Here is a 17,373-nt window from a genome sequence, read left to right as displayed (position 1 = left end):
CTAACTGCCCACAAACAAACAGCTGTAAAAATCGGTAACGTACGAACTTTGACCAACTTAAAGCAATCTGTTTTTGGTTGGTTGGAAAATATGGCTTAAAATTACAAGTCCACAAATGTACTTATAATATATTTTATAAACTATAAAAAAGTTGAATAAACAAACGAGCAAAAATTTTTTTTCTGAAGAAACATTTATAATAATGTAGAGAATTCCACATATTGTTCTCAAAATCAACTTTAAAATTTTTAATATAAAAATCTATTTAATTAAAACAAAAGTAATTTTCTGTCACTTTTTAAGAAATAAAATTAATTATTTCTTTTTTTCTATCCATACATAGCGATGTATAGAGTACTGTATTGATTGTCTAATGCCTTGATAATTTGATACATTAAATCAAGATGATCAGTCTTATGTTTCCGAAACCTCAAGCATGGTAGGCGAATACGTCAACCACTACACGACGAGGCGGACTTATCTCCACTCTTGCTTATTCAAGATTTTTATCTGAGAGCAGCCATCAAGTCAAAAATAGTAGCTCAAGATTTTTGTTTTATTTCACACACAGTCATTTGCACAAACACGAAAAAAATGCTGGTTCTTATTAACTTTATTCTGTGCTTATCTCGATATAATAATAAAACTGAGGTAAAATCACATTATATCAGATATAGGAGGAGGCTTGCCTAGGAAGGGTGGAAAAGAAATAGGGGAAGGAAACAAAGTAAAGGAAAAACCGCATAAAGTTTCAACTTTGAAGAAGTGATGTACCAAAACGTTTTTATTTCTTTACGGAAACTCTCCTTATATTTTCTTAGAACTTTTAAAGAATGATTTATTTCACATTGTGCGATTAAGTATTTTATTTCTTATAAAGATGGACATTGAATGAATATTTTTAATCCCTAAATTTTCAAACATTGTGAAAGGAAAAACGTTTTTTTTTTTAACATGTATTTGAAAAGAAACGTATTTGTATTTGGTCGGTTATATTTTATTTTATAGCAGTAAGTCCGCAAATGTAGTTATATTAATAAAAAAAAATGAGAATGGCAGCTTGCCATTTTATTACCAATATTAAATACATATTTTGGGTTACGAAATTTAAGTATGTGAGAGTATATTAAAAAAAATGAATTTTTTAAATGTATTTTTGTGTCTAAGTGGATGAAGAATTTAGTTTGTGAAATAGAACCAGAACTTTCAAGTCTACCCCAACTTGATTTTCATTTTCTAATGGTGAACTATTTTCATCTTGTTAAAAATGATCACGAAATTGTAATGTTTGGGTAAATCTTGAAGAAAGCAAGAATTTATTTAAAAAATGATAATTAATCAAACTACTTGAATGTTTTATTTTATTGCGTTATAAAAGTTTAAAAAATATTTTAATTTATTTAAATGAAATGTAGTTAAAGCTGTGATCTCATAAAAAGTAAGGAAATTATACGATTTAGCCATTCTGAAGCGCCGTTTTTTCTAAATCGCACAAATATTACACGTGCATTAAATAAAAAACAATATTTTTTAAAGGTAATTATGTAAAAAAATATTCTTAAAAGTTTTACATAAACAAAATGTAACAACGTTGTAACCGGCCAATCACGCCTCTTTAAATTTAGACCAAATTTGGTACATTAGTTCTCATATAATGGGAAAAAACATTTATGAAGAAATAAAAAACCAAAACTCAAACATAAGGTAAAAAAATATGTAAATGTTGTGCGCCATTTTTGTGAAAATCACCTCAAGGGCGTTGTACAGTAAATAAATATCCCAGCACGTCTTGCAGCTACAGAGCGCACGGACGGTTGGGGTTCTAGTTCCTCGTCTCCAATTATTATAATATATAACAATTATGATATATAAGAGCTAGACAACAGCACGTCTTGCAGCTACAGAGTGCATGGACAGTAAAAAATCTAGCCCCCTTTTACTTTTTTTTATTTAACAGTGTAGTTTAAAGTTTAAGTGATATTTTCAAAACAAAATAAAAAGCAAATTATAATAAAAGAAGTAAGATAACAACAAGTCTTGCATTTACTGAGAGCATGGACGGTTAAAATTCTAGACCCCATTTACTGAATTTAGATATTTGATAGTTAATAACATTTACAAAATATGATAAATATAATATGATGGCTAACATCACAAAAAGTCTTGTAGCTTTAAAACGCTTTAAAACGTACATGTTAAATAACTATTAAATTTAATATGTGTACATTGTAACTATGAAATCTCACATAGTAAAATGTTTATGTGTACCCTTTTTCAAGATTCAAAACAAATTAATATATTGGCTTAATATTAAAGAAACATGTATTCAAATGATTTAAATATGATAAATTGAATAAAATAATTTTGTTGTAGAAAAGAAATACAAGTATTTGAAATTCTATTTGTTTTGTATTTTTCTTACTGTTTTTCTACTTAAAATCTTGCCTTCAATAATCGCTTTGAAAAAACAAAACAGTTAAAATATTTAACTTCGTAACAGCGTTATAAAATGGCTAAATCATACGATTCCTTTACTTTTATGAGACCGCAGTCTTAACCGATAAAACAATAGTTTGATGACGAGGTATGTGCTTATCTGACGGTTCCGTTGATATTTTTTATTCTGACTCTCGAGTCTAGGCAGAATAAAGAATACAATATTTTGCGTGTGAAATAGAATAAGAATCCCGTACGAGTGTTTTCAAAGAGTAGCTTTAGGGGAAAATCCGGAAAAAGAAATTCCTGGCAAGGTCGACAAGAAATATTTGTTAAAAATGTGGTTTTTGCTACAATATTTCACTGTCATTGAAATGGGTCATGAAGCGTGAGACTGATCACCTTACCTTTGTGGATCAGGTGATCTATTTACGCTGGGATTGGATTACCATTGCAGTGATTTATAATGACAATAAAAATAACGATAATTCGTATTCTAGAATATTATTATTGTAACCTTTATATCTTTATTTAATATAAATAAAATTAACATGTTTTGTAAACCAAAATAATAAATGGAGTAACAAAAAAATAAATATTCTTATAAAAAAATCAGAATGGTCGACAATCTTTAAAAATGCGACAGCCTCACTTCTAACTGAAATGTTTTCGCTATTATAGATTTTTCAGTCTTTCAAACAGTAAAATATACAAATAGGTGTCCACGTTTTTTGTATCAGGCGATCGATGAAAAGCTCCTTAATTTAAATTTATTTCAACACAGAGGGAAAACATTTTTGAGAAGGGAATATGGAAGTCTAGGCATTTACAGGGCTTTTAACCTGTCATTGGCTGGTTTAAGTAGGCACTTTACACACTGTGTAACATTCACCATTTTGCCCATGTTTGAACATCCACATTTCCTCAACTCTTCCATCTGTTGACTTTTGCAAAGTAAAAGAGTTGAAACCTTTATCACGTGGGTGAGATTCATCCGGCTGAACCGAATCACCTACTAGGCAACGCCTGAAAACAATTTTCCAATTTTTATACTTCTTCTTTTACCAGGTAGTAATTCAACAATGTTTCAGTATGTTCAAATGCTTGCAGACTGGCTGGATTTTCTCCCTAAGGCTGGATTTTCCCCCTTACGTATTAAGGGGGAAAACGTATTACGTGCAAGTTGTAAGATTGCGATATTGTCACAAAATGAGTTTTATATAAAAATTATTGGGAATTTTAATAGCATAATATATTATATTAATATACTTTACAAATGTGTACACATTTAAGTATATTTTCTAATTAACAAAAAAATATGTTATAAAATTAAAACCATTTTTTTCCAGTTTTACTAAGATAAATACTTGTTTTCTCATGATTTACTGGAACCTTTCAATTAAGGAGACCACTTTTGACGAATTGTAAACAACTCGTATAGAAGAACGGGAATAAAGTTGCGGTAAAGCGAGGTTCGAATTTCGGATCCACGTGATAACAACCCGGTTATTTTTCTTTCCTGATGTTTGAACATCTTTATTTCTGAAATTATTTATGACTTTGCATTTCTGGGTGCGTGTAGGCGTATAATTATACGTGTGATATAATACGGAGACCTGATAAGAATATTTTTTCTTTTTAAAATATTTACGAAAGACAATACGTAATATTTATACAAAAATATAATATGTAGATAAATCAACAATATTTTGAGTTTGTCCAAATTTTTGTAGACAAGGGCTGGATTCAACCCCCTGGAGAGCGGTTTATATTAACATATTACAACAGAGATGAAGAACAAACTCAAAATTATCAGTTCATGGTTTACCTCTTTGTTCTCATTCTCAAGGCACTCTCTTAATATCCATACACAATTCCTCTTTCTTCTCTAACTCATATAGTGTCCATGCGGCTCGACTGTGGAATCATCTCCCATCCACCATCAAAGATGTTACTACATTATCTCTGTTTAAATCACGTCTGAAGAAACATCTCCTTTTTCTTCCTTAATCTCTCCTCCTTTCCTTTTTCCCCTTTCCGCTTTTTTCCTTTTTCCCATTGAGTAAAAGTTTTGATTTAAGGTAATTTATAAACAAATACGTTTATTTCTATTTGAAGAAATTGCCATTTGGCAATAAGCCCGCCAATGTACAAATAACGTTATGTACAAAAAGTTAAATAAATAAATAAATATTGTTGATAAATCCACCTGGTCCATGAAGAAGTATAGAAATAAAAAAAAAAATTTTTTTCAGGCGTTGCCTAGTATGTAGGACGTAGGTGAAAAAATTCAATTATATGAATCTCACGCGCATAAATAAAGGTTTCAGCTCTTTAACTTCACAAACATCAACAGATAAAAGAATTGAAGGAATATAGATGTTCAAATATGAACTCTTTTTTTCTATGATTTATTTTGTTGCCCTTTAATAATAAGGAATATTTTTGTGTTTTTAAAAAAAAAATATTTCCTTTTTTAATTACTATAAAAAAAATACCATATTATATATTACAGAATATTTTATTTTTTCTTTCTTATGTTGTACAAAAATATTAAAACTGTCCATTATTTACTATAGGAGCAAAAATTCATTGACATTTTCTTGTATACCCACGAACAGGCCATGCCTTTGTGGGATTTTTTGTTTACAATTTTTCTATTAATATGTATTTCATTGATTTGTAAATATGCTTAATTTTTTGAATACTCTGTTTTATTATTATGTTTATTGAAAAAAAAAAATAATAATAAATAAAAAATTAAAAATTATCGGCAGAATGGTGAATGTTACACAGTGTGTAAAGTGGCAACTTAAACCAGCCATTGACAGGTCATAAGCCCTGTAGATGCCTAGACTTCTATATTATCTTCTCTTATATGTTCTTCATCTCTGTTGTAATATGTCAATATAGATAAATGTTAAGATTTTAATATTATCTTCCCTCAGATTGTAAACATTTTTATACCTGTGTATTGACTATCTGCAGGTGTACCCACTACCCACCTTAGTCCATCTCACTATAAATTACTCCCGGACACGACCGATATATTATTTTAAGACCCCTCACGGACTATCGCTCCAACTAGCCCTTCTGATACTTGACTTTCCCAGTATAAACGTGATGTGTACGCGTACATAATGTCTTGAAACGTTATAGTATGGTCTCGTGTCAGAAGGATCTTAGTAGGACGCCGTTTCATGTCAGACTTACTGCCGCAAACTGAGCGTGTTCTAATACGCTTCTGTTACTGCTTCGTTACACTCATAGTCATGTTATAAACATACCCCTTTTAATTTGCCTTCTAAAGACCTGTGTTGTTACTTAAAAATACTTGATAATGTATCGTCATCACCATCGTCATTTCCCAATTCGATCATTTCTGCTATTGCATCGTAGAACTACATTAAAAACCTTTATTTTACCTTTAACCGGCCAGGAATCAAACCCAGAACCTCAAGAACGGTAGACAAAGGCGCCAACCACTGCGATCTGCAGGTTGCAAAATATTAATGTGCTGTTCCTTGATAAGCATAGCACAAACTATGCTTGCATGTACCAATGTCGCGATTGTGTCGCACTGTGGACTTTTTTAGTGTGGGTCTTTCTAGATTTAAACATCAATAAAATGTCTTTAGGTAGTTACTATTCAAACAAACAAACAAACCGTCACGGCGTTTCTCCGTAGGGGTAGGGAGAGATGATTGAACGCCATATCACTCTGTCTTTGCATCAGATCTCGCTTCTTTTACACTCATACATCTTCCCATGCACGCACGCCGATTATTTCTACTCTTGACATGTCCATCTTCAAGTATCTGATGGACTTGATCGTGACATGTCTTTCTCGGTCTTCTCCGTTTTCTGCATCCATCAACATTTGCATCGTAGATCCTATAAGCCGTTTTTTCGCTGTCCATTTGATCTACACGTCTAAACCAACGCAGCACCCCTATCTTGATCCTGTCGCATGTTAGCATGTCTCAGCCTTACACAGTTCATGGATCTCGACATTTGTGCATCTATCATACATCGTTTTACCACACATTCACCTAAGGGATCGCATTTCAACAGCATTCAACCCACTTTCATAATTATTTTTCCAATTCCTTACTTCGCTCTCATACACCAGAGATGGCACTAGAACTCCATTGTGAACTGCTAGTTTCGCTTCCTGCAATAAACATTTGTTTGCCAAAGTTCATTTCAGTGCACCGTTCACCCTGTTCCCGGCACTCACTTTTCTTTCAATATCTTTCTCAGTCTTTCCATCCCTAGTAAACATACTTATCGGATACACAAATTCTTTGACCTGATTCGAAATATTTCTGTTCACATTGATCTTATATTAAGTTATGTTTTCATCCATTTTAAAAACCATCACTTTCGATTTATCAACATTCATAAGCAAATCGTTTTTCTTGCATACATCGTAGACTTTTGTTACCAAGAATTGCAGGTCTTCTATGCTGCTAGCAAGACACATGGCATCATCAGCATACAGAAGTCAGTAAACAGTTATACTACTCATTTTTGCTCCCATTTTTTAATCTTTCAGTTCTTTCATACAGTTATAGATGTATATATTGAACAACCATGGTGACATTACACACCCCTGTTTGTCTCCTTTAGAAATGTTAAACCACTTCGGAATGGCTCATTCACCTTGACACATGCTGTGCGGTCCTTGTCAGGTTACTATTTACTCCATACTCTGATAAAACCTTCCACAAATTTTCTCTGTCAACTCTATCAAATACCTTTTGCAGATCTACAAATGCGCAGAAAAGTTTCTGGCGTTTAGCTAGAAACTTTTCTGTCATATTTTGCAGAGCAAATATTTGATTCATACATCCTCTTCCATTCATAAATCCACTTTGTATATTTCACACTCTTAAGTCACTTTTCTTACTCTCTTAATCAGTATTCTGCCAAATATCTTTCCAATATCGATCAGTTGTTACTATTAATAATAAAAAAATGTCCTAGTCTTAACTTTTATTAGTTGTATTTTATTTCAATTTCACCTATATTAGAGTAGGCCGATGATGTATGAAGTTTTTTATTTTATTCGACATGAAAGTGTAAAGGATTTAAAAAGTTGCATTTTGGATCATATTGAATGTGAAAATTATAAAAAAATATTCCACATTACTTTTGGCACTCAACCGAGGTTTGAAGTTTATTACTGTCTGAACATTTTGTTAATTATCTATATTGATAAAATATTTTTTTTTAGTAAATATATAACTAAATCACATTACAAATTCGAACACGATTTAAAACTACCGAAATGCAAAAAGTTTACACTCCGCGCAACTGATTCCATCGAGCGCCTGGCGAATATTGACGAAAACAATGGCTCATTAAAACAATCCTACTCATTTATTACAAAACAAAGTGCAACTCACGCCCTAAGATGCTTATTTAATAAGATTTAATGCACATTATAAAATTTTATTGGACTGCTTTTCTTACTTAAATACAAAACGACAGCCGGTTTAGTGCAAAAAATCGACTTTTTCAAAAACTTAAAGTACTGGTTGAGGGCCAAAAGTAGTATCAAATATTTTTTTTGATATTTTTTGCATTGCAAATAATCCAAAAGGCAACTATTTAGACCCCTTTTATTTCAAAATTCGGAAGAAAAAAAATATCGGCCCACCCTAACCTATATATACATATAAATATATATTTATTGTTGTTTAATGGACTAAATAAGTCCAAACATAATCAAATAAAAAATTCGCCCGGACACATAACGTGAAGTATAAATAAGTATTTTTCTCAAATAAATTTTCCGTTTTAAGAAAAACAGAAATATTTCAAATTTGGGGGTAAAACAGGTCGTACCTAGTTAGTCCTACTTACCTAACCTACCTTACCCTACTAACCGTAGTCCTACCTACATACTACACGTGGTCTAGAAATATCTATTACCATAAAAAAATGTAGTAGATAAAGATATTGTAATTTTGTTAATAAACTGTTATTATTATAATAATAATTATTAATTTCTTTTAGAAGTAAATAATCGAGTTGCTAACCGTGAAACAAGTTAAGTGCAGGGGCAAGTGAGTCTCAGAGCTCTTGATCCGGAGTCCAGGACAACCACTAGACCTTAACCCATCTCATCGTTAATTTAATAAAAATAAATATTAGCAACAAAATCACGCCCAAAAATTTTTATAACTGTCATGTAGTAAGCCTTATATAATTACGCGGTGGATGAATTTAATTAAAAGGTATTTAAATACAGTATTTATTTCCCTCACTTGCAGATACCTCTACAAATACTGTGTGAAAAAGAGAACTGCGCTTCGGATCGATTATGCTTGGCTAAAATTGACATAATTGAGGACTTGCATTCCCGTTTTCCGCACAATAAAACTAACTGATTTTATTGTTTTATTTTGTATGGGAAACTTTTTTTTTTTTTTGAAAATTGTTATTATATTTGTATTGGCGGCCTCCATGGCGTAGTGGTCAAGACGCTTGACTTACGCACGGAAGGTTCCGGGTTCGATTCCTGGTGAGAAAACAAAAATGATAATGTGATTTTTCTCAAGCCTGGGTGTTCTGTGATGTAATTCACCACTGTGATTGGGCCTCCTGGCCTGTTGTGCAAAAAAAAAAAAACATAAGTCTAAAAACGGCAGATAAAACTACGCACTTTTATAGGTTTTTGGATAGTCGTAGCTCCTAGAAAAGACAATTTATAAAAAAAAAAACAAAACAATAAGATCACTGGAAGGATAAATTTCTAATATCTGAAAAATAGCATTACTCTTGTGCTCTCCAAGGAGAAAATATAGGAATATTTTTGTAGGAAGAAAAGTCAGACTGCGCATCCTCTTTTACTGCGCACGCTTACATACTTTACTAAAAATGAGTTTTTTGCCTTTTTTGACGTCAAATGTTAATAGTTCGACGGCAGATTATATTTATTTATCAACGGACTTACAAACAGGCACAATTGAATAAAATACAAATAAATAAAATCAAAACTGGACAAAAGATTTAAGAATAATTACCACCTCAAGACAAGATCTGGTTTAAATTGGTGATTGTTTAAATCTAGAAAGACTTACACCAAAAGAGTTCAGATCTTGTCTTGAGATAATAATGTGACATAATCGGGACATTGGTGCATACAAGCCATAGTTTGTGCCGTGTTGATCAAGGAACAGCACATTATTATTTAGTAACCAGCGGATTGATACATTGAAAGCCACTTGTTCCAGTAACGATAGTACATTGCTTAAGCCATTTAGTGAATTTAACATAAATATAGTCAATGTTATTTTTACGTTTTTGTAGACTTGAGATTTTTAACATTGACTCCATTTCTACTTGAGTGTAGTGTCCCATCTTGAGGCCGATTGGCCTCAAGATGGGACACTACACTAGAAAAGTAGCATGGATGATTATCCATGCTACTTTTCTAAGCAGACGATGTTGCACCGATTCGATATGATTTATCCGGCCAATATAGAAGAGAAACCAAATCATACAGGCATATTCTAAAAGAGGACTGACAAGTGATCAATATAGTGCTTTAACTGTGAACATATTAGTAAAGTCATATTATATCAAAACTATGGGACGCGGACTAAGCACACTGGAGTTGGCAGCCAAATGAGATGGTTGTTTGTGTATATGTATATTCCAATAAGAAAGCCAATATGGAGCTGTGAACTATTGGAAAAGTACAAAGACGTGTTACTAAAATCCTTTTCTTGCTGTAAAGGTATCCTATCATGATAAAATAGAAGTACTAGAAGTAACTTAAGGAAAAAGAAATAAGAAAGGAGACTCGAAAGAGTCACATTGATTGCCCCCTGCATGAGATATATGAACTCAATCCTGACACCCATTTACGGGGTCATCACTGGAAGCACTATCGTTTCTAGCTCCTTGAACCCCGAAAAAATAATTTCCAGCAAATACTGGTTTCAGAAGAGAATAATTTGTTCAATATAATTTTATTTATCTTACAACGGTCAAAAAATCTAAAATTTCATTCTATAATTTAATTTAAGTATGTAAAAAACAGGAACCTACTAATAAAGGCAGAACATCAAAGGCTGCCTGCCTGTTTTCCAAAAAAAACTTTTACTGAATCAGAAAGAAAAATATACGATTCTGATTATATTTTTTTTCTGAATAAAAATATGATGTCTCCTTTTCTCCATCACACAAGGTTTCCAAGGTACAGGCATTTATAATTTTGAATATTGATTACTTTTTATATTCTTAACTGCGCGATATTTAAACATTCTGACTTACCTAGAAACTGTGAGTAAAATTTTTGAATGCTTGCCAAGCTGCTTTCTCTAGCGAATTGAATTGTTTCTTAAACTTTTCATCATGCATTAGTGATTGTATTTGTGAACTCACAAATATTTCCTCTTCAATTTTTGCACAGCTAATTTTCGGAAACTTCTGTTTGAGGTACATGAAACTAGGAGTATTGTCCATGGCTTTGACGAAATTCTGTGGGTGATGGAGAAATGCCGAATAATTATTTGAAAACAGGATAAAAACGTGTTGACCAGTGTAATCAAAGTGAATTTAAAATAAAGGTACCAAAACATGTAAATACGAATATAATAATACGCATATAATATAAGTAATGATCAACTTATACAAGTACGTTTTTACATTAGATTGGATTTGTAGCGCAAAAATGATTAGCTTGTTCATGTAACAAACTAAAAACATAGGCAGCAGTTTACAGTGCTTTATTCACCAGTAAGAGCAAATAAAAGTAAGCGGAATTTTCTCACATTTAATTGTTTACCAAGTTTATCAAATATAATGTGACTAATTTCTTTTGTAATTTAGCTGGTTTCACATTTTAAGACAACAATTTTAAAACTCTAGAAATTTAACGTTTGTTTTAATTTTCCTTTTGTTTCACGAGTAACCGTAACAAATTGAAATTGTTTGGAATATGGAAAATCGTAACCGCGATAAAACCACATTTTCATGTAGCGAATATCGGTAGTAACTTGGAATAAGCAGTACGCTGTACGCAGTAAAAAAATATCAAACTATTTTTCACTTAACTTACAGAATTTTCAATATAATATTAATAATTAACATATTACAACAGAGATAAAGAACATTTCAGAGAAGGTAATATGGAAGTCTAGGCATCTACAGGGCTTATGACCTGTCAATGGGTGGTTTAAGTGGCCACTTTACACACCGTGAAACATTCACCATTCTGCCTATATTTGAACATCTATATTCCTTCAGTTCTTTCATCTGTTGATGTTTGTGGAGTAAAAGAGCTGAAACCTTTATTTATGCGGGTGAGATTCATCTTATTGAATTATTTCACCTACATACTAGCCAACGCCTGAAAATGTTATTTTTTCAATTTCTATACTTCTTCGTGGACCAGGTGGATTTATCAACAATATTTTGAGTTTGTCCAAATTTTTGTAGACAAGGACTGGATTCAACTCCCTGGGGAGCTATTTATATTAAAATATTACAACAGAAATGAAGAACATTTATTTGAACATCTTTATTCCTTCAATTCTTTCATATGTTGATGTTTGTGAAGTTATAGAGCTGAAACTTTTATTTATGCGGGTGAGATTCATCTAATTGAATTATTTCACCTACATACTCGGCAACGCCTGAAAATGATATTTTTTCAATTTCCATACTTCTTCATGGACCAGGTGGATTTATCAATATTTTGATGTTCTTTACATTTAAATGTTCTTCATCTTTGTTGTAATATGTTAATATAAACAGCTCCCCAGGGAGTTGAATCCAGTCCTTGAAAAATTTGGACTAACTCAAAATATTGTTTAAATGAATAATATTAAAAATATGAAACAACAGACCTCAACAAAGAAAGATTGTTCATCATCATCAACATACCCCTCAGCCTTAGGCTTAGTTACTAGTCTATAAACATGAAATGCTGCAGTATAGAACCACTTTTACAATCAATATTTTATGTCGACATTCCCTGGAATCGAACCCAAGACCTAAAACGTGGTAAGAAAACGCGCCAATCACAACACTATGAGGCGAATTCACCTCCACTCGATTTCCTTATTCAGAACTTTTACTCGAGGGCAGCCTTCGGGTCGAAAAGACTCGTGCAGGATTCTGTTTTTTTTCACACGGGGAACTGTATCTTATATATTATAATCCTGAAAGTGGTTGATTGAGTCTGTCATGTGCGGTATCGTGCCAATCCACTCGGTCCTGTAAAGTAAGGGTGGGTACTTATTTATTTATTTATTCATTTTTTTTGTCTGAAAAACTATAATTAATAATAATAATAATGTGACCTCACTGGTTACTCGTGACGAGGACACTTAACAATATACTTTTTTTTAAATATTTTTATATTTGAGAATAAACAAAGAAGACTAACAGAAATAATAAAAAAATTTTTAGTCAGTTTTAAACACTACCTATTTATGTTTTAAATTAATTTATGTACATTTTTATTATTTATATTATAAAACGCACAGTAAAAGAACCAAAACGTAACATAAACTGTGCACTTGAGGAACAGTTGATTCAATTATTGATTATTATTTAATTATTACTTTATTTTTTTGGTTAAATTTATCTAGTTTTTGCTGGTGCAATTCCCTACCATGGCTATCGCCGACTATTGCTAGTTCTTTAACATATTTCAGTAATTCATAAAAAAAATCAAATATGTTTTGTATATTTATATTCTTTTCGTTAGTAACTCGAAACATTCTTTTTTTAACACGTTATATGCATATATATACATAAATGTTATATTTTATAACCTTACTACTACTACTACTACCATTATGCTATTTTTCCGTAGGGGTAGGCCGAGAGAATGGACCGCCACACACGTCTATCCTGGCATATATTCCTAGCTTCTTTCATATTCATACATCTTGCCATACATGCCCTTCCGTTCTGTCTGCTTTTGACATGACCAGATTTAAGATTTTGGTTTATCTGATCATGCCACGTCTTCCTTGGTCATCTTCGTCTCACGTAACCGTTCATTTTAGCCATATATCCTTTTTTACCATTCTTTCGTCGTCCATTCGTTCTACATGACCAAACTATCGCAGAGACCCTTTCTTAATCTTATCAGTTATACTTGACTCAGATTCGATCAATCTCGCCTGATTTCATCATTCGTAACCCTGTTATACATTGATTTTCTACACATTCGTCAAAGAGATTGCATTTCAACCACCTTCACTCGGTTTTCATCCTTCCTCTGCTAGTTCTATGTTTCACTTCCATATATTAGTGTTGGGACTAAAACTCCGTCATGCACTGCCAGTTTAGCTCCGATTGACATATTTTTATTAGCAATTACTGTGCTTAGTGCTCCGTTTCATAACCTTTATTTATTTAATAGCATTTTCATTGTGTTTTAATTAACATGTAATCCCACACCAAGGGAAAAGGGTTCTCTTTTCTGGTGAGGTATTTTGTTTCGTTTATTTTCCGTTTGTGCTTTTCGCACAAAACAATTTTTTTTGTATCTGTTTACAAAATGAATCTTTTCACAACAATAAAAGTTTCAGCTATTTAACTCCACTAAAATACACAGATGGAAGTATTGAAGAAATATGAATGTTCAAACATAAGCAAAATAGTGAATGTTACACAGTGTGTAAAGTGGCCACTGAAACCAGCCAATGACAGGTCATAAGCACTGTAAATGTCTAGACTTTCACATTCTTTTCTCTAAAATGTTCTCCATCCCTGTTGTAAATTGTTGATCTTAATGACTCCCGACGGGGTGAAATTCAGTCTTTTGTCCACAAACATTTGGACAAACTCAAATATTGTAATAAAACCAACTGGTCCAAGAAGAAGTTTAAAAATTGGAAAACTGTTTTCAGGCATTGCCTAGTATGTGAAATAATTCAGTCAGATGAATCTCTTCACAACAATAAAGGTTTCAGTTCTTCAACTTCACTAAAATCAACAAATAGAAGAATGGAAGAAATATAAATGTTCGAACTTAAGCAAAATGGTGAATGTTCCAAAGTGTGTAAAGTGGCCACATAAACTTGTGCTTCTTTTATTGTGCGTTTTTAAATATAAATAAGAAAGGTCTAGATAAATGAAATATAAACATAAATACGCACTGTATAAAACTGCATGAAAATTTTGTTAATTATCATATTATTAATAGCGTTATTTGTATATAAAAATAATAAATAAAAAAAATTTAAAAACCAGCCAATGACAGGTCATAAACCCTGTTAATGCCTAGACATCCCTATTCTTTTCTCTAAAATATTTTTCATCCCTGTTGTAATTTGGTAATTCTAATGATTTCCTAGGGGGTGAAATCCAGTCTTTTGTCTGCAAACATTTTGACTAACTCAAATTATTGTAATAAAACATTTTCAATAAAAATGAATAATTTAACTGGGCACAGGGACGAAACTTCAAAATAAATAATTTAATATTGTAGTTAGTCTCGGCATTTTAAGAAATACGAATTTATGTCCTCTCTCAGCTTATAATTACTTACGATCTTTTTATACTCTATATCACAATTACTACATAATTCCGAAATAAAAAATAAGCAGAATATAACGTTGAATATTTAAAAAAATTTTTATCAGTTGTTATTGTCTTTCGAGGTTCAAAACAACAAAGGTAAGATGATTAGTCTTGCATATCGTGCTATTTTTAACGAATTATTTGTAGGGTAAATAAAATACATAACTTTTATGAAGATGTCTGAAAAATAAATTGGACTTTTGATCGACAAATATTTAAAAACGAAGAAATTTTTATGAAAAACCCTGATATATATTTAGGCATTTATTGGGCTTGTGACTTGTAATTGATTAGTTAAGGTGATAAAAAATAAATATAAAGATCAGCATGTCGTTTGTATTCATTGAGTAAACATGGATTTAAAAAAATAAATAATGTGGTGAATTCTCAGCTGTATGTTAAGTGATTATTGAAAATAGCCAGTGATTGGTCATAAGTCATGTAAGAATTTTATATGCCATATTCAGAGAAACTCCATTTCTGGTGCATTTGTTTTAAGTGCTTCACAGTATGAAAAATACTAAATAATGTATGTATGTATGAAAAGTATTCAAGAACCCTTGACGAGTTGTAAATTATACTCGATACTTAGGCGAAAATCTTGAAAAAAAATTCTTAAATCAGCCGTGCATGCAGATTTTATTATATTTTTCGAACATAATTTATTGTAACAAAATTAAAAGTTAATTAATGTCCGACGTTATTTCCATAAAAAATAATGAGGAAATAAGATAGCAGACGCCATAGAAGTTAATGGCTTCAAAAAGAAGACATTAGGGCAGAAAAACTCCCATAGCGTAAATAATCAATTTGGAATCACTGTAACACATTTAGGGAAACGTTTAAGCGAAATGAACACAAGACCCAAAGCAATAAGATTGGCTAAAAATAAGAAGAGTATTCTCGAACTGCAAAAGAATTTTCTGCAGTTGCAGCTTTTTTCCGCGCGAACTGTAATTACGTCGCAATAGGCGAAATCTCCCCACAATTGGTCTGGAAACGACTAGAAGGCATTATTTTCTTTAAAAGAGTGCAAATTTAATCTCTGGAGCTGATGCCTGAAAAATATTACGGTATATTTTTTACAACTTCTGCTGTATACAAATATATTATATTCTTTACATTTAAAAATTAAAATGACCATAAAACAAGTTTAATTATAATAATAAAAATACGTATTATATAGTTTTATTCCACTTATATTTATACATTTTTACCAGTGACCGGGTTTTATCGTGACCGACATCTTCAGACTGGTGGGATATTAAACAAATTTCTATGTTATATACAAGTGCAAGCAGGGGTTGTAAATCATGATTTTATATAATTATGAAAATAAAAGAGTTAAAATTTAAATCATTTAACAACATTTGACAAGTGCAAGCAGGTAATAATTAAGTATAATAACTAATTTTAAAATAAGTATAAGGTAGTAATTATTTACATTCAAACAAAACTTATATTTATATAATTTTTATTACCTTATACTTAAATGATTTTAATTGAAACTCTTTTATTTCCATAATTATATAAAATCATGTAAGTATAATAACTAAGTATAAAATAAGTATGAGGTGGTAATTATATACATTCAAACAAAACATTTATTAATATAATGATTTAAATTTAAACTCTTTTATTTTCATAATTATATAAAATCATGATTTACAACCCCTGCTTGCACTTGTATATAACATAGACATTTGTTTAGTCTCCCACCAGTCTGACGATTTCGGTACGACGAAACCTGGTCACTGGTAATTTTTTTAAAACAAAAGCGGAATAAAACCATATAGTATTTTTATTGTTATAATTAATAGTGCAGTTCCACCAAGAAATGTCAGTAAAAAAACTCAATATATTAAAACAAGACCAGATTTTTTTTGACCACATTTTTTTTATTTTTTACCAACCGGATTCGAAGATACAAAAGCTTTCTAATTAAGGTATAATTTTGCAAACGAATATTTTCTTAATTTGTTGCATTAAAAAAGGAAAACATGTTTACAGGCTTATGACCTGTCATTGACTGGTTTAAGTAGCCACTTTCCACTCCGTTAATATTACTCCAAATATCAACATTTCCAAAATAGTCTTCCGTTCTATTTTTAGCAGTGTCGACTATATATTAAACTGATAACATAATAAAAATGGAATTATATCGAGAGTTGCCTATACATAACATTAATATAAATCGAATAAATATGAGTTGGTACGTTGATTTTTATGCTTGATTTTTAAAAAAATTAATGCACTAAGCAAGATAGGACCGTAATGTAAAATATTTCAGTAATTTTATAATAAAATGGCGACAAATTTACTTTCGTAAAACTCCCTTTTCCTAAAAACAAAATAACAAGAATCCGTTAAAAATGCCAC

At 31.3% G+C, this 17,373-nt stretch overlaps 1 protein-coding gene across 5 annotated transcripts in view; it reads right to left on the bottom strand.

Annotated features, from left to right (window-relative positions):
• LOC148280910 (uncharacterized) overlaps positions 1-17,373 on the bottom strand; it is a 150,053-nt gene that overhangs the window by 46,720 nt on the left and 85,960 nt on the right. The gene's annotated exons all lie outside the window — the stretch shown is intronic.

This window comes from Micrasema longulum, unplaced genomic scaffold, assembly GCF_059751315.1.
Source record: "Micrasema longulum isolate JH-2025_06_02 unplaced genomic scaffold, ASM5975131v1 h1tg000511l, whole genome shotgun sequence".
Taxonomy (NCBI): Eukaryota; Metazoa; Arthropoda; class Insecta; order Trichoptera; family Brachycentridae; genus Micrasema; species Micrasema longulum.
This window is presented reverse-complemented; position numbering and strand designations above follow the sequence as displayed.